At 42.8% G+C, this 22046-nt stretch overlaps 1 protein-coding gene across 7 annotated transcripts in view; it reads left to right on the top strand.

Annotated features, from left to right (window-relative positions):
• Positions 1-17523: 17523 nt before the first annotated feature.
• NR3C1 (nuclear receptor subfamily 3 group C member 1) overlaps positions 17524-22046 on the top strand; it is a 122078-nt gene continuing 117555 nt past the window's right edge. Inside the window, exon 1 of one of the 7 annotated variants that reach the window (XM_045794385.2) lies at positions 17524-17789. The gene's annotated coding sequence lies outside the window, so the exon portion shown is untranslated. Of the gene's footprint in view, positions 17790-17818; positions 18086-18420; positions 18560-18814; positions 18963-19224; positions 19770-19887; positions 20434-22046 lie in introns of those variants that run through there. The other 6 variants (XM_045794387.2, XM_045794383.2, XM_045794386.2 and 3 more) reach the window with 6 other exon arrangements.

Below are 22046 nucleotides of genomic sequence, written 5' to 3' on the forward strand. Positions count from 1 at the left end.
CCTGTCACTCAGTTTAGGTGATTAACATATGAAGTCAGAAGCACAACTAAGTAAGTGCCAATGAAAAACATAATTGCCCCAGTAAGCAGCCTATTCACAACCCGTAGACAGAACTACATTTGAACAGCATAACAATAATCATAGTGGTTGACATTTATTAACAATGTGCTGGGCACGGTAGAAAGCACTTTATATGATTACCTGGTTTAATCCTCACAACAAGACTATCTGGTAGAAACTGTGGTTAAGCCCCCCTCACAGAGAAAATCAGAGGTTCTCTAACTTGTGAGATGACAAAGGGAGTGAGTGTTAGAGACGGGAGCTGAACCCACATGGTGTGAACCAGAGTCTGGGCTCTTAACCACTACAACGTGGTGTCCCGTGGCGTCCCGTGGCAGGCAAACATGTTTAGAAAGTTGCTAGTGAACATCGACTCAGTTGGGGGAAAGGAAGGCAAGGAAATCCGATTTTACGGTTGTCAGGCTCACATAGCCCGAGGCATTCATCTCACTTAAGGACCCTATTGCCAGCAGGTACGTCCTCAGCTCACAGTCCTGTGGTTCCAACACTCTGTCCACCTCCACACCAAGCTGTGGCCTTCCTGCTGGGACAGGAATTCCCAAATCCTCTTATTTCCTGGATGGGGCTGGAGGAAGTACATACGGCTGAGGTTTGTTTCACCAACTCTCTTTTCCCTCTGTGTCTCATCTTATCTTTCTGTGCCTTTGGATGACTTTGCAACCATTTTATGTGAGTTTCATAATTAAATGCGGAGGGTAATTCCCTGGGCTCCACCCCACCATCAGGGAGTCCCCAACATGATTAATCTCCCCACCTAGTAAGACTGCAAAATGCTTCAGAATCCTTATTTATATCTTCAGGGGCGGGGGGAGCCATATCTGGAGTGCAATCATCAGTAAGAATAGTTGGCCACATTAAGTAGTGAAAATCCTAATCTCCTGCTGTGTAGACCAGGGTCCCTCCTCAAGGATTAGAAACATTACACTTGCCCAGGTATGATCAGGAGTTCGCTGAGGAGAGTAAATTCTCATTTGAACTCCTTTTTTTTTTTTTAAGATTTATTTATTTATTCATTTTAGAGAGAGAGTGTGTCTGTGTGTAAGAGTGGGGAGAGGAGCAAAGGGAGAGGGAAGCAAACTCCACCCTGAGCACAGAGCCCCACATCGGGCTCGATCCCATGACCCTGAGATCACGACCGAGCCAAAACCAAGAGTTGGACGCTTAACCGACTGAGCTACCCAGGCGCCCCCCGAACTCTTTTAAAAGAGAGCAGAAATGAATGAAAGGATCTGCTTGAATAGACAAGACTAAGTCCATATGATCTGTGAATTCTATTCCTGAGAACAAATCAAAATTTACAGCTCATCACACGGATTCTCTGCCCACAGAATAAGCGAAGTCAAAGCACATGTAAGGAGCAGAGCAGATGCTGTTGGCGTGGTCTTACAGAGAGACACGCGGAGAGGAGGCAGTAGCTCACCAGGGCCCACAGCTTAGCCCCAGATGAACAGCTGCTTAGTGTGCCACACACGTCCCAAAATGACTCACTGGTACCTATGAGACAAGGTTTGACCCATTAATTAGTGTACCATAAAGTTCGAATAAAAACTGTTTTTCCCAAGTGCTGTTTTGATGAACACACAAGTTATATGCAAGTTTAGAAGTTAGTCAAAGAAGTCTTGACAACCAGATCCTTTCAACTCTGGCCTTCCCTTTGTCCCTGCCTACTCTTGATCATAATCCGAATGAACTTTAACTTGTCACCTCGAACGGAACATATATATTTTATAAAACAAATAGCAATGGCATAACTCTTGTGCTTTATTATTTCAGCTGATTTGTATCACTGTATCAACATTCGGAAGAAAATAGAAAGTATATGTTGGTTTTAATAACTTTTTTCTTTTTTATTATTGCTATTGCATATAATCCATGATATAAACTTCTCCATTTAAAAAAATACAACTCGCTGAGTTTTAATATCTTCTTAACTTTGTCCATCCTCACTGCCTACTCCCAGAGTTTTCCATCACTCCAGCAAGAGAACTCCATACCTGTTAGCAGTCCCTCCACATTCCCTTCTTCCCAAACTCCCTGGCAACCACTGATCAACTTTCCGGTTTTGTGAATTTGACTACTGGGGACATTTAACAGTAATGGAATTTTATGTGACCTTTTGTGTCTGTCTTCTTTCACTGAAATAATGTTGTAACATGCATCAATCGGTACTTCATTCCTTTTTATGGCTGAATAATGTTCTTCTGTATGAATATACTTTTGTTCATTTATCAGTTGATGAACATTTAGGTCACTTAGGTCATTTCTACTTTCTGGCTATTAAGAACAATGCTTTGGGGTGCCTGGGTGGCTCAGTCGGTTAAGTGTCTGCCTCAGAGACACAGAGTCCTGGGATCGAGTCCCACATCGGGTTCCCTGCTCAGCAGGGAGCCTGCTTCTCCCTCTGCCTGCTGCTCCCCCTGCTTGTGCTCTCTTTCTTTATCTGACAAATAAAGAAATAAAATCTTTAAAAAAAAAAATAGGAACAACGCTGTTATGGACATTCATGCAATAGGTTTTCTGTGGATATATGTCTTTGTTTCTCCTAGGGAGATAGTTAGGAGTGGAATTTCTGGGTCAGATGATAGCTCTGTGTTTAGCTTTTTGAGGAACTTTCATGGTGGCTGCATCATTTTACATCTCATCAGCGATATATGAGAGTTTCAATTTCTCCACATTCTTACCACATTCTTTCCCATTGTTTTATGATAGCTATCCTAGTGGGTATGAAGTGATACCTCATGTGTTTTTTATCTTCATTTCCCTAAGGACTAATGATGTTGAGCATCTTTTCCTGTGCTCATTGGTTATTCGTATGTCTTCTTTAGAAAACTATTCAAGTCATTTGCCTATTTTTTAAAACGCAAGGTTTACTTTATATTATTGAGCAGTAAAAGTGTATTGTAGATACTGGATCTAGACCCTGACAATTTGCAGATATTTCTTCCATTCTGTGGGCTGTCTTTTCATTTTCTTTGTGATGTCCTTTGGAGCAGAAAAGCTTTTGATTTTGACGCAGTCCAGGTTGTCAATTTTTTTCCTTGTTTGTTTGTGCTTTTGGTGTCATGTCTAAGAATCCATTGCCTAATCCAAGGTGATAGAGATTTACACCTGTGTTTTCTTCTTAATGTGTTATTGTTTTAGCTCTTGCATTTAAGACTTTGATCTATTTTGAGTTAATTTTTGTGTACGGTATGAGGTAAGGGTATCCCACTTCACTTTTCTGCATATGGCTATCCAGTTGTCCCAGAACCATTTGTTGAAAAGATTATTTTTTCTTCATTGAATAGTCTTGACATTCTCAGCAAAAATCAATTGACAACAGACATGTGGGTTTCTGGACTCTCACTTCTTTTCCATTGATCTGCATGTCTCTCCTTACGTGAGTACCACACTATCTTGATTACCATGGCTTTGTAGTAAGTTTTGAAATAAGGAATCATGAGTCCTCCAAACTTAACTCTTCTTTTTAAAGATTATTTTGCTCTTCTGGGTTTATAACTTTTTAAAACACCAAGTTAAAATGAAGCTGCAACTCTCTAAAGGAAGACAGTTTCAAGAAGACGCTGTAACCTCTGCTTTGTATGTAGAAGGTATTTTTGAAAATGCTTGCCGCATGGAATAGATTAATTTCATCTCTGTTCAAACTCTGAATCCCAAAGTCACTTCTTTGGAGCCTCTTCTCAAGTCCATCTCCTTCCTAAGAAAATAACTCTTTCATTCCTATTCTGTAAATACATCTATTTGAGCACCTGGAGCACTTTGTTCTATTTCTTTATGTGTTTGTACCCCTATTAGACCATACCCCCATAATGGACTAGCATCACATCGAATTCATCTCTTGGTCCCCAAAATCACGCCCTGAGTGGGTAACCAATATGTGTTTGTTGGAAGGAGAGAAGGCAATAATGTAGGAAGGGAAGATGGGTGAGAAGGTAAGAGGAAAGGGAAAGTGAAAGAGAAAGAGAAAAGAAATAGCTAACGTTTACTAAATGTTTATAATGTTCTACACATTGTTTTAAGAGGCATCATCTCTTGCATTCTTACGAGTACCTTACGAATTCATAGCAACCTTACGAGTACTCTTATAACACCCATTTTACTGATAAGGACAGGAAGACAAAGAGTTAAGTAATTTGCCCAAAGTCATACAACTAACAAGTAGCCTAGGCAGCCTGCCTCCTTGGTTGTGGTCTTAAATAACACACCATGCTGGGACACCTGGGTGGCGCAGTCGTTAAGTGTCTGCCTTGGGCTTAGGGCATGATCCTGGAGTTCTGGGATCGAGCCCCACATCAGGCTCCTCCGCTGGGAGCCTGCCTCTTCCTCTCCTGCTCCCCCTGCCTGTGTTCCCTCTCTCACTGGCTGTCTCTCTTTCTGTCAAATAAATAAATAAAATCTTAAAACACACACACACACACACACACACACACACCATGCTACCTGTCAAGTAAGGACTCAACTAAAAATCCCTGGGCTCTTACAGATTGGCTCAGCAGGTTTTGAGGTGGTGCCCAGGTATCTTTTCTTCAAACAAATTACCCAATGATTTGACGGACAACTCTGTTGGCAACCAACACTGCAGGGGATGGGCAAATAAAACACCATGGAGGGTAAGCAGGGAGGACTTTGGTGAGATGTCATACTTGGAAGGAAAATCCAGGAATGATAAGAGACACCTGGATACTAATAAAGATAAGGGAGGAAGAAAAAGAAGCTATTTGGAGTCTAACCCAGAGGGAGAACAGACCAAGCAATGAACATCCCTTCAGCTGCCGGCCCCCAGTTGGCCCTGCGTGCGTCTGTGCGGCGTACCCTGCAGGGCACGTTCCTTCTACCAGGTCCATATCACACCTACAGTCTGCCTCAGAGCACCCTAGCAGCAAATGAATGAACCACAAAAGCACAAGAAACAGCTGGCATGGATTTATTGCTTGTCATTGCCAGGCTATGTTCTAAGTGCTTTCTAGTCAGAACTTACTCAGTCTTCACAACATTCCTGAGGCGGGTACTGTTGTCTTCCCTCAGGTTACAGGTGAGGACTCGGAGACACACAGCGGGTAAGAAGCTTATCAAGGTCCCATAGGTAACAAGTGACGGAGCCGGATTCCAACCCAGGCAGTTTTGCCCCAGAGCTGATCCCCTGCACCATTGTGCTGCTTCCAGAAGGAAGATCAAAGGCAGAATGAAGGGTGAGGCCCGTTACTGCTGCAATTTGGAAAAGCTACTTGAAGCAAATTCTCACTTGAGCAAAATGAATGCACAAACCCTTCAGAAACCCCTGTTGCTGGCCCAGCTCCAGGAGGAGTGGTCGTTGGGAAAACTATGAGAACGCCAAGGGCACTTAGCCCCCTCCCCCCGGAGGCTGCAGGCGCCTGCCTCAGGTGGCTAGCCCTTTGCATCCCCGGTAGTGGGGCTGTGGAGCGGGAAAGGGTCCCAAAGCCAAAACCAAAACCCAGCCTTTTGTCGCCTCACTCATGGCTTTGTCTGCTGTGTTGTACAAACTTTGGTGGTGAAGTGAAAGGGGTTTTGAAGGCGTGGACATAAGTAAACAAATGAATTTGTGGGTTGACACATCGCCAGCAATAAATTCATGGAAGGTAAATATTGACGTCTGAAGATTATATATCACTGTTCAGTGTGCAGAGAACTTGACCAGGAGCTAGGAAAGCTTGCATGTTCATTCTGGTTCCTTGGCAAATCGGTGAGACTACAGACAAATTATTCCTTTCCTTTGTGCTTTTCTTTCTTTTGGCTATAGAATTTTGCTGGTTAAAGAGCATGAGGTCAAGTTCTTTGTTTTTAAATGTCTTTCCCTATTTGAGCCCCTCAGCTGGATGCAGGAAATCTATGGTTCTCTCGGGTTTCATGATGACCAGATCCCACCAGGATATGTAACTTGTGTGGTTTATAGGATTATAGGACCCCAAAGCTGTGGGGAGTCTGATAAATCACACAGGGAAAATGTCCAGCTAGTGGCTGAACTTCTTTTACAGAAACCCCGGCAGGTGCTCAGTGAGGCTCACTTTACAATCCATCATATAAGGAAGAAAGTGGCTTAGCTTAAAGGAACTAGTGGGGTGTGTGTGTGTCTGTGTGTCTGTGTGTGTATGTGTCCTTTCTGATTGGGCTATGCCAATGTTTCCTCTCGCTTTCTGCAGAGATTGTAATTTGTTGGTTTCTTTACATTGCCAGTCCCTAGCACAGGGTTTAGTGACAACAATAATCATGTAATATAACAGCACTTATGAAATGTCAGAGATTATGGTTTATTTAGAGAAGCTTATTTCTTCTGTATGTGATTGTTACAAAGCAAATACTATCATTATATTTATTTTTCAGATAAAGAAACTAAAATTCAGAGAGGTTAAGTCACTTGCCTGAAGACACATATCTACTAAGAGGTAGAGTCTCAAGTCTATTTCAGACTAAGCTGGAACTATTAATAACTAAATAAATGTTTACTGAATCCAACTAGTGATATCCTTATCCACCACCATGTCTTATATCCCTGCAATGGATGAAAGAGAAGTATAAAGCTTATATATGTAAAGCATTAGCAATATTGGTATAGGAATTACAGGGTTAATTCAACTAAGGGATTGATTTTTTAACTAGCAGAGTTTTTTCTTCACTATCTGGTTTGGGTTTCAAAAACAAATAATAAGATATTAAAATATTTTAGTACATACTTCACGAGAGTATAGTTACAGGTACTGTATTTAAGGTGATATATTATCAAGTCTACAATAAATAAAGCAATAAACTATAAGGCTGGATCGATATGGAAAGCAGAGTAATAATTTAGGCTATCCTAAAGAGAAACTAGGTAAGATATTTCTTTTGGAGGATTACTGGAGTTTTGTTTATTTGTTTGTTTTTTTCTTTTAAAGCACAGCCTAAAATAGAGAAGCAACTTCTATATTAATTAAAATGGAAATGTGAGGCAGAATGAACTGAGGTTGATATTCTCATTTATGTACATGTATTTTAAAGAAACAGTTTGACCATCTCACCCGATTAATCATTAACAGGAAACTCTAGCCAAATTCTTGAAGCAGGTAAAGTTTATTTTTAGGCATCCAACTGGCTTCTATCTCTGGTTTCCCTTGTCTTTTACGGCCACCCTAGACGCCTAGTAACCTTAGCCTGTGTCTCACTTCCAGAAGGCAGCACCCATGTTTTAGACCTTGATTCTTGATGTCAGGATCATTTCATATGCAAATATTAAAGAGCTAACTCCAGCTGGCTGAGTGGGGGGTGGGAGAGGAGCAGGAGGAGAAGAGAAAAGGAAAGAGAAGGGGGAGGAGGAATTTATCAGAGTCTGTAATAGTGAAGTCTAGGGGTAGCCCTAGCCTCAGGATCTAGACATTCAAATTACATAATTGGAATCTGTTTATCCCCAGATCTCTTTGGGTTTTTCCTATTTATTATTTTTTTAAGTAGGCTCCGCATCCAGCGTGGAGCCCAGTGCAGGGCTTGAACTCACGACCTTGAGATCAAAACCTGAGTTGAGATCAAGAGTCAGATGCTTAACTGATTGAGCCACGCAGGTGCCCCTGTTTTTCTTATTTTTTAATCAGCTTCATTGCACTGGGGGTTCTAAGTGGTAGAATACAGCTCCTCCAGGCTACCATTTTATCAGCTTGAAAAGGGCAAGTTTCTGAATAGTCCCGGAAGACCTAAAATGAAAGCTCATTTGTGCCTGTTATGTGTCCCTCTCTAATAGGACAGGCCTGACCATCCATAGAGCTTGAAATGGGGTTAATCCCACCACAAATTCTTGGACTGAAGTTGGGGAAAGGATAGTTTTCCAAGGGAAAATTGAAGTTCTAATACCACATGTGAAGAGTGGCCTCATGGCAGACAAAAAAAATATCTATCCACCATCTGGTCATGGTAGAGGACATATGCCCACAAATGTCCACAAAGGGTGGAGGTTGATCCTCACAATCATTGTGGTATCCCTAAATGATCCCTTGCAGGTAGGTGACTCTTCCCAGTTCATATGTAAACTGACCCTCTTGAATTTATAAAGCAGGTAACATAAGGATGGATTCAGCAAAACTGGGTCCATAAGCAGCACATGAGGGCTCTTCAGATAGAAGCCTGTTCTGCACAGCTATCCATGACTCTTGCTCTAACTGACTTTTTCAAAAATGCCTAAAGGAAGATGGAAGTAGAAGATGAGTTGGTAATGGACAAGCATATTTTTAATAAGCCCACTAATGTGGCACATTTAGGTGCTTAATGATTGTTAGGAATTATATTTGAGCAATTCTAATTCTGTACTGCAGAAAAACTTTCACAATGGTGCAAAGATAGCGATACAAGGATACTCGTCGTAGCATGGCTTCCAATTGTGAAAAATTGGAAACAAGTATTTCATCAACAAGGGAAAGGTTACATTTATTATAATATAGCCAAACAATGGAGAACTGTGCTACTATTACCTGAATATATTGACATGGAAAGATGTCCAAGAACATTTGATGAATAAAGTTGAAAAATATGCATAGTAAAATACCACTTAAAAAAATTGTGTGTGGGGGCCTGGCTGGCTCAGTCGGTGGAGCATGCGACTCGATCTCGGGGTTGTGAGTTGGAGCCCCACATTGGGTGTAGAGATGACTTAAAAAAATAAAATCTTTAAAAAAATGATGCATGTGTATACATGCATAGACAAAAAGGTTCCAAAAGAATGCACACCAACTCTTAAAAATAGTTATATCTGCAAAATGGGATTGTGTGGGGGCGAGAGTTTTCACTTTTTACTTTATGCATTTCTGTCTTTTTTGCTTGGATTTTTAAAATAAATACGTATTTTTTAGCATGTATTATTTTAAAGATTTTTTTTAAGACAGAAGTAATATCTAAAAATGCATTTCATTCTTCTAATGCTACCCACAAATAACCATTCTTCTTGGAAACCCGTGATCTTCCTTCTGTAAAATCTTTCTCTCACTCCTTACTGCCCTCCATTTGCTCTATCGAGTGACCTAGTCAGGACATAGAGTCTTGTTAGGCATTATTTTTAATTTAAAAAACTGACTTATAAGGCATATGTAGAATGTAATACCAGAATATCCATTTAGTGACCCATTTTTTTTCACAATTTACCCCCTCATTAGTTCCAGAGAAGACTTGGCCTATTTATAATAAAAATAAATTTAGACAGATAGGTAGCGATATCTCACAGATGGAATACAATTAAGCAATTAGAGACTGATCAAGGAGGCTGTGTTGGTGTGATGAACGGAAACACATGGGATGAAATCACAGAGAGGTAAAATAGAAAATGAAAATCAGGACCAAGGAAAGAGGAATAAAAATATGCTGGACATCATTCAACAACTATTTGCTGATGGTAATTATAGGGATGGAAAACCCATCAGGCCTATGGAGCTAAAATTAATCAGCAAGTATTCACAGAGTGCCTCCTGCTTCTATTACTGGTTCTGGCTTCCTGCCTGCCCAGTGCCCAGGCTGGAGACATTTGCGTGACATTCAGCTTGTCAAGACAGAAGAAGCAAAATAAGCAGGCAGAGGCCCACAGCAGCCTTCTCTATCCCATCATGTTTGTTAAAATCATAGTCCAGCAAGACAAGTTCCTTCTGTGAAAGACTATGAAACTAGCTTAAAAGTTGTAAACATCACTGTATCACCTGAGAAGGGCCCAAGTAAGTAGAAGTACTATTTCTGCAAGGCCATAGCCAATCCATGTGGGACTATTTAAAAATTAAAGTACAAATCCACATTCTTTTTCTATTGAAGTCAGGAAGGGAAATCAGTAAGACCTCTAACAGCTATGCTTAATTTTCAGGGTTCTTTCCATTGCTGACAAACATTTTAGGTCATGAATAATTCCCTTAAAATGTAAAATATGATATTTATATCACTGGTAATATTTTGATAAATAGCTATAGTAGCAAGCATCTCTTCTCACTCTTTCATTTTATCCCGGTCTTAGATGTCAGTGGTGAGAATTCAACCCAGGCTTTGCCAATCAGACTATATTTCCCCTACATCCCTTAATTGTACTCATTGCTTCAGGCATGAGCATGTGACCTAACTACACCGATGAAGCCCCTTCCAGGGACATGTACTAAAATTAGCAGAAAAGAACTCTCTTTCCATTGAAATTACTAAACTGGTAGGATGTTTTAAATCCAGGTGCTGTAGGCCACCAGGTGGAGATAGCCTTCTCAGGAGAAAAGCCAAAACAGAGGAAAGCAAAGCTAGCAGATCATCCGAACTCTTTTGACATCATTAAGCCCCTGGATCCAGCCATGTCTAAAACTAACATTCTCTAGATTTTAAGTAAATCAATAAACTTTTTTTTATTTTAATGTGTTTTTTTTTATCATATTATGTTAGTCACCATAATTACATCCCCGGTTTCCGATGTAAAGTTCGGTGATACATTAGTTGTGTATAACACCCAGTGCACCATGCAATACGTGCCCTCCTTACTACCCATCACCAGCCTATCCCATTCCCCCACCCCCCTCCCCTCTGAAGCCCTCAGTTTGTTTCTCAGAGTCCATAGTCTCTCATGCTTCATTCCCCCTTCTGATTACCCCCCCTTTCTTTATCCCTTTCTTCCCCTACCGATCTTCCTAGTTCTTATGTTCCATAGATGAGAGAAATCATATGATAATTGTCTTTCTCTGCTTGACTTATTTCACTTAGCATTATCTCCTCCAGTGCCGTCCATGTTGCAGCAAATGTTGAGAACTCTTCTTTCTGATAGCTGAGTAATAACTTTCTTTTTGCATTAACAGTTGGGTTTCTTTTAAATGCACCACAAACCCGTCCTGCTGGAATGTTAATAACAAGCTTTATAAGTATTGCTTCTGTCAGAAATAAGCAAATTACATGGGTAATTCAATAATTCAAATAATAATTCATAATTCTTCATATTTCAAACCAGTCATGCTCGCCTCCTAAAAGCACTCCCTGATTATTACCATCTCCATATCCACACCCACCTCACTACCTTTAACACCCAGATGACTTCTTGATGCATACATGGTTCCCTATGCGTCCATCACACAGTTCTCCATTGTTTGCATGAATCTGCATTGTTTGATAAAACTTATTACTGTACCTGTCTCCATTTCCTCCTAGGTAGGTATTGTATCTTAATCATTTTTATATCCTTACTGCCTTACACTGGGGTCTAACACGTAGTAGTTGCTATTTTGTTGAAGAAATTGTATTTTGCTGAAGAAATGAATGAATGGGAGAGAAAATTAGTTCCGAAATTGATAATGATTATAATGATTATTGTAATGATTCCATGATTAATTGAAACTATCAGTAAAACAGCTAATATCAGGAGACCCAAAGTAAACCAAATTGCTATATTCAAACAGAACCCTCAAGGTATCAGTCATTGGTAGTTGTTTGGTTGGGAATTTTTCCTTTTTCTTGTCAATAGGGTTGATGAATGGGGAGAGATGATCCTTTCTTTTTTGCAAAACACTTACTATTTTAAAAATTCCATAAAATGTAATAACCTCTCTTGTAAAATATTATAAATGTAATATGTAATATGATGTAAGACCAAAACAATGTGTAGTATGATGTAAAACCAAAACATGCAACCTGTAATCGGAATTATAGTTCATAGGTTGCAAGAGAGGAAGCAGGGAGAACAGTGGTAGCCAGAAACTTACTGTTGCCTAGTAGGCAGTACAGTAGGGTGGCTTCTGGTAATGTCCTTACTGATGACATAGCAAAGAAAAACTGGGAACAAGGTAATGAGAAGCAAAAAAGAGGCAGCACTGTCTATGGAGCACAGGGTTACTGCGTGAGAATTTTGTAATTAAAATGGACAAATGCTAAAAAAAAATCTACCAGACACCAGGATAGGATCAAGGCACTGGAATGAACAAATAATCCCTCTATGTAGGCAAAAATCTTTGTATAATTGCTAGATGAGTAAGAAACTTCTGAGTATGTGAGTTCCAGTTATGACACATTACTGGTATTTGGGGTTTCCCCTCCCCACTCCCGCTGTAAGGCAATCAAGCCTAACTTTCTCTATGTGCCTCAGAGATATTTACTTAAACTCTAGAACTGCCTCTCTTTCTTTTTTGCCTTCTACATGTGGCTCCTGACTCCTTTTCTCAGGTCCAGCCTCCTATGCCCTCGCATCCTTCAACCATGGAGCTTTCTTAGTCTTTACCACACGGCCTTCCTTAGCATGGACAGTTCCATGTCTTCCATAGAGCCACTGAATGACTGGTTTGCCTTCCTTTGGCCTCCAAAATGTCCGCCTGTACAATCATAGCTTCCCACCACCACTGCCACCACTGAGTACAAGTCTCCATCTTTCCCTGGACCTATGCACCTGCGTCCTCACTGCTCTCCCTTCTTCCTCTCTTAGCTCCTACCACCCAGGCTCCACATTACAGGATGAATAATCTTTTCAAACACTAAATTAAGTTATGTCCATTAGCGCGTTGATAAATGTTTGACCACTGTTGTCCAGGGAAGGAGGGGAGGGAGTACCCTTGTGTATGATGTCTATTACACATTTTGCTGATGTAAAAGATGTATAGCACACAATTTCCAAAAAAATAACATTCTTTATAGTAAATTCCGTACAGTCAACTGATTTTCACAGAATGGTTTCAGCAAACATAGCCATTGTCAACGTACAGTTGGAATTCAACTATATGTGGCAAAAGCAGACTATGAATAAAGATCTTATTAAAATTCAGTTCAGAAAAAAAAAATTCAGTTCAGGAAAAAAAAAAAAATCCAGTTCAGCAAAGAAGTCGCTCATGCCACTGAAGTTCAAACATGAATGTTGGTTGATGTTTTTTATATTAACAAGCAAGATGAAAGTGAAACAACAAAGATGTTTGTTAGGACGACACTCATTTGACCATGATGCAAGCAACTTCTTTGCTCATTGGATAATAGTTTTCAACAATGAGAAAAATATTTCCTCAAATTTTTGCATTATTCATAAATAACATAGCTTTAAATTTAAACTTTATTACTAAAATTTCTTCTATCACTTTAAGTTTAGATGATCAACAAACTAAATCGACCTCTGATTTGTAGTTTCTCAATTTCAATACTCCACCAGTTGATTTCAAACTACCAAAATAATATATCTGAATGCAGAGTTGGAAGAGATAGGCTGTATCAAATCACTATATAGTACATGCATTATAAAGAACAGATGGAGATAACTTTAAATCATAGATACTAGTAAATTGAAGTAAAATAGTTATGACGTGAAGTTTTGAGCAATTATTACCTTCGTTTTTAGAATATCTTATTTAATTGTAAGTGTGTAAATAGTTTAGTTTTCAGCGTTGGCTGTGATTAACAAATGACCGACAAAATTCCTGAAAATTTACCAGTTACCTCTTGCAAGCTGGTACAGCTGGCTCCAACTCTCTACTGAATTGGCACTCCTCTCCTTAAACTTTACAGCTGCACATTGCACAGATTTTCTGAGGAATGAGCAAAGAGAGGCCATGACAATTTTCAGTAAAATTAGTAATCACTTTTGTTGTGGTGAATTGATGATGCAAAAATTCTCTGAGTCCCTCCCTGTTTTCTTAATTCCTTTTGCATGCATCATCCCATTTGAGTCTTACAGATTTTCTGTGAGATGATAGGTGGGGTAGATATCATTATCCTTCCTTTATAGATGGAAAGACAAGCTATGAAGGGGTAAATGACTGGCCCCAGCTCATTCAGTTACACGGCACAACAGGATTTCAAAACTAGGGCTTTTATTGAAAAGTAAACAGGAGGCTAGAAGAAATTTAACTAATACTGAGATCAAATTTTTAAAAAATATAACAAATGTCCTTTATAACACTCCAGAGTCTGATATCAAGTATATTTGTATTTTGTGAAGGGATCCTTATACCAAGGATGTTTTGATCTTTTAAACTCCACTATTTCTGACTTAGCTTAAAAACAAAATACAACCCAGTGTGATCTAATAAATAAATAAGGTGTAAGCACCAGAATGGAAATGTCGGTTTTCAAAAATTCACTGACAGATTCCACCTAGAAATGGAGGAGATTGAAACAATCTCTACCAAAGGAACATGGGACAGAAAAAGGAGATTAAATCAGAAGAGGAAGAAAGCTAATGACATAATGGCCAGCCACAAATGCCACAAATGCAAAACAAAGTACATAATATTTGTTACAATTATTCAGTGTACTTGCTCTAATGTCTGCAAACTCTAAAAACATGAGGTTCCTGGCTTATTTCAACATTTCCCTCGTTTATTTGCTCACATTTACCTTATCCTTGAATCAGGTACTGCTTAAACCAAGTTCTGCCAGCATAAAGAATATAGATTTAACAGGACGCCCATAGAGCATTTCATGCCTATAAAGCACAAATTGTGATATTTTAGGTTGCATATGATGAGATCATTGAAAGCATTATGAGAAGCAGCAAAACACCAGGGATGCTGGTAACAATTTAGCATTTCCCAGTTCATGTGGGAATGTTAATTCCAATTACAAAGAGAGGTACCAAAGTGGAATTCATTATGATTAAGAACTTGCTGTACTAAGTGTGAATTGTTTATAACAGGCATGTCTGGTGTAAAATGCAAATACTGAAGCAGAAAGAGATGGGACATTTAAAGCTTAGCTGGGTTCTCTTGAACCTCTTACCTTACAAAGTTAAACAAGAATAGTACTATTTCCCAAAGTCGAGCTATTATTGTAAAGAGTCATCTAATAGCTATGATAGCTGCAGAAATAATTTTTTAAAGTAAGTTCTGACAACCCACAGAAGCTGTTTGGGTTGACTTAATATAAAATTAGCATATGCAATGAACCATCAAATTCAAAATTATTAATACATAAAAACATAGTAGGTATTTATTTGATTCCAATTTACATTTATTATCACAGATTTAAATTGTGTGTGTTGGAGGTGGGGGTGAGGGAATAGAACACATGGAAAATAGAGGCATGACAAAGAATTATGGACTGTAGGAAACTAAGTCACAAAGAGGTATCCTTATGTAAAAGGAAATATATGTGATAAACAATGGTAGAGGTGGGAATGAATGTTGTATATGCTGTGCCCTTTCTTCAGCACGATGGACTCCTCTTAAATGACACCACTCAATGCATTTATCTCAACTAATTCAAGTTCTCCATCCTCCCTGGAAAACATAACCAATTGATGCTTAGGGAATGCTGAATACTGGAGCCAAGCTTAATTTTTGTACTCCATACATTTCTGCTCCCACCATTTAAGCTATAGGTTTACCAGCAGTTCCTTAGGTTTTCCTCACCCCCAAAACATGTTTATTCCATTTGAACTTGTTATTGTAATTACTTAATTTAAATAATTAAATGATGAAATAGGATTAAAAAAAGTAATAGTTGTTCTATAAAATCTAAGTGGAAAGATACCATATAAACAATCACTGTCAAATTAGGTGGATGCAAGACAATTTTAACAGATTGGCACAAGGTCAAGAGGCATAAATCACACAAATTCAGAAACTGACACTCATTTATATTTGTAAGTCCTTTTAATTTTTTGTTCCAATTTAAAAACAGGGGAAATAGTAATACTACATATATTAATAATAATTGATGCTGCTGATTAAACACTTCATATGTCCCGAGAATTAGTCTAAGCACTTCACATATATGGAACTCACTTAATCTTTCTAGTAACTTGGGTTAATACTATTATCATCCCCATTTTACAGATGATGGAAACTGGGGCACAAAGAATGAGGTCAACCAAGGTTATATTCTTCATAGTGGTGGAGGACAGCCAGCCAGTCTTACTCTTAACTGCTGTGATGTACTGATGCAATGTGGGTACAGTCTGTACACAAATGAAGACATGAACTCTAGTCAGTAGGCTCACAAAAGTTTTCACCAAAGAAGTAGGACATAAATGTTGTTTAAGATTTAAAGCTTCACATTTCCAAGTGTGATTTTTAAAAAATAATTCCTCGCTTTAACTTTGTAGTTTAATTAAATACTAGTCCAATTCCATCAGCTAAAAGGCTTTGCCTTCAAGAAATGGGCAGGTGAAAGACGATGGTCTTAAAAAACAGAATGGGAGTTGGGATCTCTCTACAATGGAAAGGAATTATTGTAGATACTTGAGCAGGAGCACAACATGATTTAATTAATGTTTTGGAGTAATAATCTGGTAGTGAGGCTTGGATTATTTCAATGGGAATGGGAATGATAAAACAGAGTAACAGAATGGTCAATAAATGTTAACCATAAAGCATAACAATTCTAACTCTGAAAAACAGACACTGGGTTCATCTACAGTCTGTGTTTTCAGATGAATATGACTGAAGAATGAGATCTTTTTTCTATCAAATTAAAAAATTAACAGACATATGTAAACCAATGAAAATAACACACTTCTGCCCAATTGAAAGTGTTTTCAATAGCAGTTAATTGAAAACAATGTGAGTCTTTTTCCATTTCAAGACGATCTGCTAGACTTGCAGACAAAATGAGTGGCAAGAAAGTTAATGGAGAACTCTTGTAAAATCAGGTATTAATTTAAAACGGAATATGCAACCCAAATTTGAAGAGGTAAGAGATGAGGTGGATTCTTTTCTTACAGCAGAGATTCAGTTATGAAATAGGTTTATGGTATGGGGAGAAGCATTCTATTAGATATCTAATAGACTCTATTAGATAACTGTTATTGTCCCTTTACATATGTTAAACATATACAAATTATATATTTTGTAAGGTATTCATACATATAATAATTCCTAGTATAACTTTTAAGCAGACATAAAAGGATAATCTTACTGGCATGAGTTATTTTGCGGACTTTTGAAATATACATACTATATTAAGTTTGGGTCTTTTTCCCCCCCATTAAACTATTGGTGTTTTGGAAACCCAATCCACGCAATACATCTGATTTTAGTAACTGACTCTTCTAAGGTGGAAAAACTGGCAAGTAGGCAAAGTGGTGCTGTTGAAGTAAATCCTCAGTGCCTGCTATGAGCACCCACGGCAAGGGCCTCCCTCTAGTTGACTAGCGCCAAGGGAAAAGAAAAAGGGAACCATCTCTTCTGGATCCAGAAAAAGGTTGTGTGAACAATTGGGTTGCTCAGCGCCCCTCATAAAAATTCTATGGGCTGAGCGTTCTCCGTTGGCAAAGGTTTTGGTTCCCTTTTCTTAGGCAGAGAGCAGCTCTTCCTTTGCCAAGATGGCGGCCCTAGACTCGTCTGGAGGCGGCCCGAGTAGATCGTCTCCGAACAAGTAGGTAACTAAAATGCTTAGTTCTTTCCTTTCACATCCGACAGCACATGGGGGTAGCGTCTACCCTTCAGAATCGAGGAAGGGCTACTTCGGCTCCCTGCGATGGAGAACCTTTGCCAAGATGGTGGACGCGAGGCCGGGCTGGCGTCATCGTCCTTTACCAAGATGGCGGCGGGCGGTTTCCGGCATGCGCTTCCCCCAATCCTCTTCAAGATGTCAGAGCAGAGGCGGCCGCTGCTAGCGTCTGAGAGCTGCCTGAGGAGTGAGTGGCTGCAGCTGAGCGCCTGGGCAGGGACTAGGTGGAGCTGCGGCAGCCTCCGCCCCCGTCATGAGCTGGCAAGCGCTGTCACCTGTGGGGGAGCAAAAGTTACCGCCCCAAACCCTAAAGCAACACAGCACAACCTTTCCCCGAGTCACAAAAATCATACTAAGTGTCGCACAAGGTAGGAGTCTCGGTCCCGGCAAAGCCCAAGCCCTCCGGACGCGGCAAGCTGGGTTAGGGGGCTGGGGCGGGCGTCTCCCGCGCGGACTCCCCTAGCCCCACGCCCCACTCCTTGGGGACAGGCCACGTGTTTCCCTCGGACTGAGGGGGAGGCGCGTAACGGGAACAGCTGGAGGGAGTTAAATGCTGACATTTTAAAGCTGCGTGTGTTTTGTTTTGTTTGGAGGGGCAGGGGTCTCGTGTACACGAAAGGGTGGGCGACGCATTGAGTGGAGTGCAGCAAATGTCAAGATTCGGGTGAGGGGCCCCCACGGGAAACTTGGACGCGGGTCCTGGAGGGAGTGGGAGGAGAGGTCAGGAGTTTGCGGGGGAGGGAGGGCGTACTTTGCAAGCAACTTACTGTTTCGCCTGCAACTTGCTTTTAGGCTTGCCACCCCCTGCTTTCCTTAAAAATAATAATAAAAAAGTGTAAAGAAATTCAGCTCGCCGGAGGTTTTGCTTTGGCGTGCAACTTCCTTCAAGTGTGAGCGCGCTAGGAGGGAAGGTGGGGGTTGAACTTGGCAGGCGGCGCCTCCTTCTGCCGCCGCCGCCGCCGCCGCCGCCTCGCAGACTCGGGGAAAAGGGTGGGGGACGGTCGGAGCGCGGGGGAGGGTGGGTTCTGCTTTGCAACTTCTCTCCCGGTAGGAGAGCGCGGCTGCGGCTGCAGACGGGGCCGCCCAGACGATGCGGCGGTGGGGGACCTGCCGGCACGCGACTCCCCCAGGGCCAAGAGTACGTATGCGCGGACCCCCTCCTCTGCCCTCCCTTCCATAAGCCTCCCCAGAGGGCGTGTCTGGCGGTCCCGCACCGAGAGCGGCCTCACGCTGCGGCCCCGTTTCCGTGCAACCCTAGTAGCCCCGCGCTAAGTGACACACTTCGTACAACTCGGCTCCGGGGCGGCGGCGCGGACCACCCCCGCGGCGCTGCTGCGGGCCGCGCCCCAGCCCCTCCACCCCCCCACCCCGGACAGCCCGCTGTCACCCGCAGGGGCGCTGACGGCGGCTGCCGCCGAGGGACCGGGCCAGCTCCGGAGTGGGTCGAGAGTCGCGGAGCTGGGCGGGGGCGGGAAGGAGGCAGCGAGAAGACAAACTAGAGAAACTCGGCTTCCCTCCCAAGCCCGCCCCAGAGAGACCAGGTCTGCCCCCGCCGCCGCCGCCTCTCCTCCTTGCCCGCGGGTGGGTGGGCTAGAAATCCCGCGCGCTCGGGGGGCAAGGCGGGCTGCCACGTCCCGGGCCATGCTTGGGGCCGGGGGCGTGCAGGCGCCGTCGGGGCCGGGGTGGCTGGGCCCCAGCGGAGGGCGTGGGGGCGGGGGCTGCGGCCGCCCCTGCAGTTGCCGAGCGTCGCCAACAGGTTGCACCGTTCCCCGCCGCCGCGCGGCCCCTCGGGCGGGGAGCGGCCGGGGGTGGAGGGGGAGCGCGTGTGTGTGCGAGTGTGTGCGCGCCGTGGCGCCGCCTCCGCCCGCCCCCCGATCGGTCCCGCTCGCTCGCCGCGGCCGGGCGGCCCTTTCGCGTGTCCGCGCTCCCTCCCCTCCTCCTCCTCCTCTTCCTCCTCCTCCTCCTCCATTTTGCGAGCTCGAGTCTGTGACTGGAGCCCGAGTCACCGCCCGCCCGTCGGGGACGGATTCTAGTGGGTGGAAGGAGACGCCGCACCCGGAGCGGCTGAAGCGGCAGGGCGTCGGGACGGAGGACGCGCGCCGGAGAGCCCGGGCTCGCGGGGATCCGCGCGGGCGGGGGGCTGGCTTGTCAGCCGGGAAATGGGAGACTTTCTCAAATAGGGGCTCTCCCCTCCCCCCTATGGCGAAGGGGGCGGCTGTTTACTTCCTTTTTTTAGAAGAAAAAAAAATCTCTCCCTCCTGCTCCTCCTGCTTTCACACGTTAAGTTGTTTATCTCGGCTGCGGTGGGAGCTGCGGACGGTGGTGGGTGATCCGCGCCCCTGCCAGAGGTAAGAGGTGAGGAGGGCCGGGGGCCGGGGCCCGCGCGCGCGCGCGCGCTGGCTCCCCCGAGGTGCGGGCTGGGGACGCGGGGCCGACTCGGGGGCTGCCGCGGGAGCCTGCAAACTTTTATTAGCCTCGGGGAATGGGGGTGGGGGCTGGCGAGGGCCGGGTGATGGTGACGAAAGGGCAGCGCGCGGGTGACAGCGCTGGCCTCTTCCTCTCCCTCGGCCGCCGTCCCCGGGTCGGGCTGAGGGGGAGGAACCTGAGCTCTCTGCGAGTGGAGCCTCTTCGAGCTGCCCCGGCTTTCGGTCCTCTGGTTCCCTGGCGCGGAATTCTGGCTCCTGCCCCCTCCCCCACCCAGTCCCCTGTCAGTGCCCTCCCAGGGGGCCGCCCGAACACCCGTTTTATGGTGAACGCCGAGCCGCGTTTGAATTCTACTCGGCCGAATATTTCCACTCCACCCTAGTGCGCCCGAGCGCGATCAGGGTTTCTGTCGAGGCTCCAGCGCGTCTCCTTTCTGGAGGGCGCGGAGGGTGTGTGTGCCTGTGTATGTGTTGTGTGAGAGTGAGTGAGTGAACACACGCAGGGGGCTGACAGCCTGCAACTTGGAGACTTCGGCCAGGGCTGGCGTTATCTGGTAGAAGTGGGCGTGTCGGAGAAAGAACTCAACAGGTCTGGACACATTTCTCTTTTTACCCTTGCACTTTTTTCTCTCCGGGTAGAGGGTTTGTTCTTCAGCGCTTGGCATCATTGCGCGCCTGACGCTTCTAAGTGGCCCCTTGTAGAAAAAGACCTTCCGTAGCCGGAATAGTTGTGTGGTGCGATTTTTGTCCAGCGCTACTTTGACGTTTGGGGCTGCAGGCTGGGTAACTGCAGCCTTGTAATACCACTTAAGACCCTTTGACACGGTTCATTAAGGCCCATTAATGTGACAGTTATTTGCAATTTAAACTGGGGGCTAAAGTCGTTGGAGGGATCGTTTCGTTTTATGAAATATTGTTCTGGTTTCGAGTTTGAGGGCAGCTGTCAAAGCCGCGTGGAAATTCATTAGGCTCCATTTGATACCTTGTGTTTAGAGATCGTTATCAGATAAACAGGGCGGAGGGGAGGGGCGGGGAGATGAGCAGTTTACCCTCAAGATGTGTAGAAGCAGGTCCCTAGTCCTCTCTCTACCTTAATCCCACTCCACTTCCCGTGTGGGCTAGTGAAGTTTATGCCTCGGAAGGTCTCCATAGAGCAAAAGTTTCCTTTCATTGGGTGGGATTTGACTATGATGTCCCAAATGTGCTTATCGGAGTCTTCCCCTGCCTCTTACAATATCCTGATTATAAGCAATATACTACCAACCTAATACTCGGGAGAACAGCCTCCGAATGGGGATTGGTGAAGGTTTAGAATACATAGAAAATTATTCTGAGCATTTTATTGGCTGTTCTTTTGCCTGGGTTTATATGAACGAGATTTTACATTTGTGGGGTTTTCTGTTTTTAGTACTTCGTTATTTAGAAAGGAAAAAATCTTAATTTAGAGGTATAATAGTGTCTCATACGGAGGGTCTTAAGCGATTTAAGAAATGTAGCTTCGTTTAGATTTTATTATGTTGTAAGGTTCTAGAGAGCTAGCTGTATTTCTTGTATTTAAATAGCTAAAATTGTAGTGAGAAGGTACTGCACATTCTATTTTGCTTGTTAAACTCCAAATTTTAGTTGGCCTATATACGACGTATTTCATTTGCTATCTCCAAAATTTGAAGGCAGAAACAGACACATTCAGTAAGAAATTGGGGTTAAAAGTAAGAGCCTTTCTTAGTGTATTGGAAGATGATCATTGTTTTTGTTTTTTGTTTTTTGTTTGTTTGTTTTTTAATGTGCATGGTTTACCAATAGATTGTACCAAAGATTTGGTTATGTGACTAGCAGGTAGGAGGGCAGTTCGTGAACAGTTTGAGAGAATTCTATCATAGTATTTATCAAATTTTATGTGTATGGGTTCTCAGAAAAGCAAACAGCCTTGACTGATTGAAAGGAAGTAAGAATTTTAATGATCATACTCTTTTTAAATGAAATACTTTGACATCAATTTGAACCTTTAGAATAATCAGATGTAATGAATTATAATGTCTGTGATTAACAAAGTTACAGTTCTGTGAGTGGCAGGATGAATAGCCAAGCTTAGTTTGATACAATTTTGCCCTCAGCTGTGCAATTGAACTGCATTGTTCTTTTTAAATGAGGCACGCTGAATGGGAGCAGGGGACATGGCTTTTTTATTCTGTAAGACAGAAA

The sequence above is a fragment of the Ursus americanus genome, chromosome 5, assembly GCF_024610735.1.
Source record: "Ursus americanus isolate L20-20 chromosome 5, mUrsAme1.1.p, whole genome shotgun sequence".
Lineage (NCBI taxonomy): Eukaryota > Metazoa > Chordata > Mammalia > Carnivora > Ursidae > Ursus > Ursus americanus.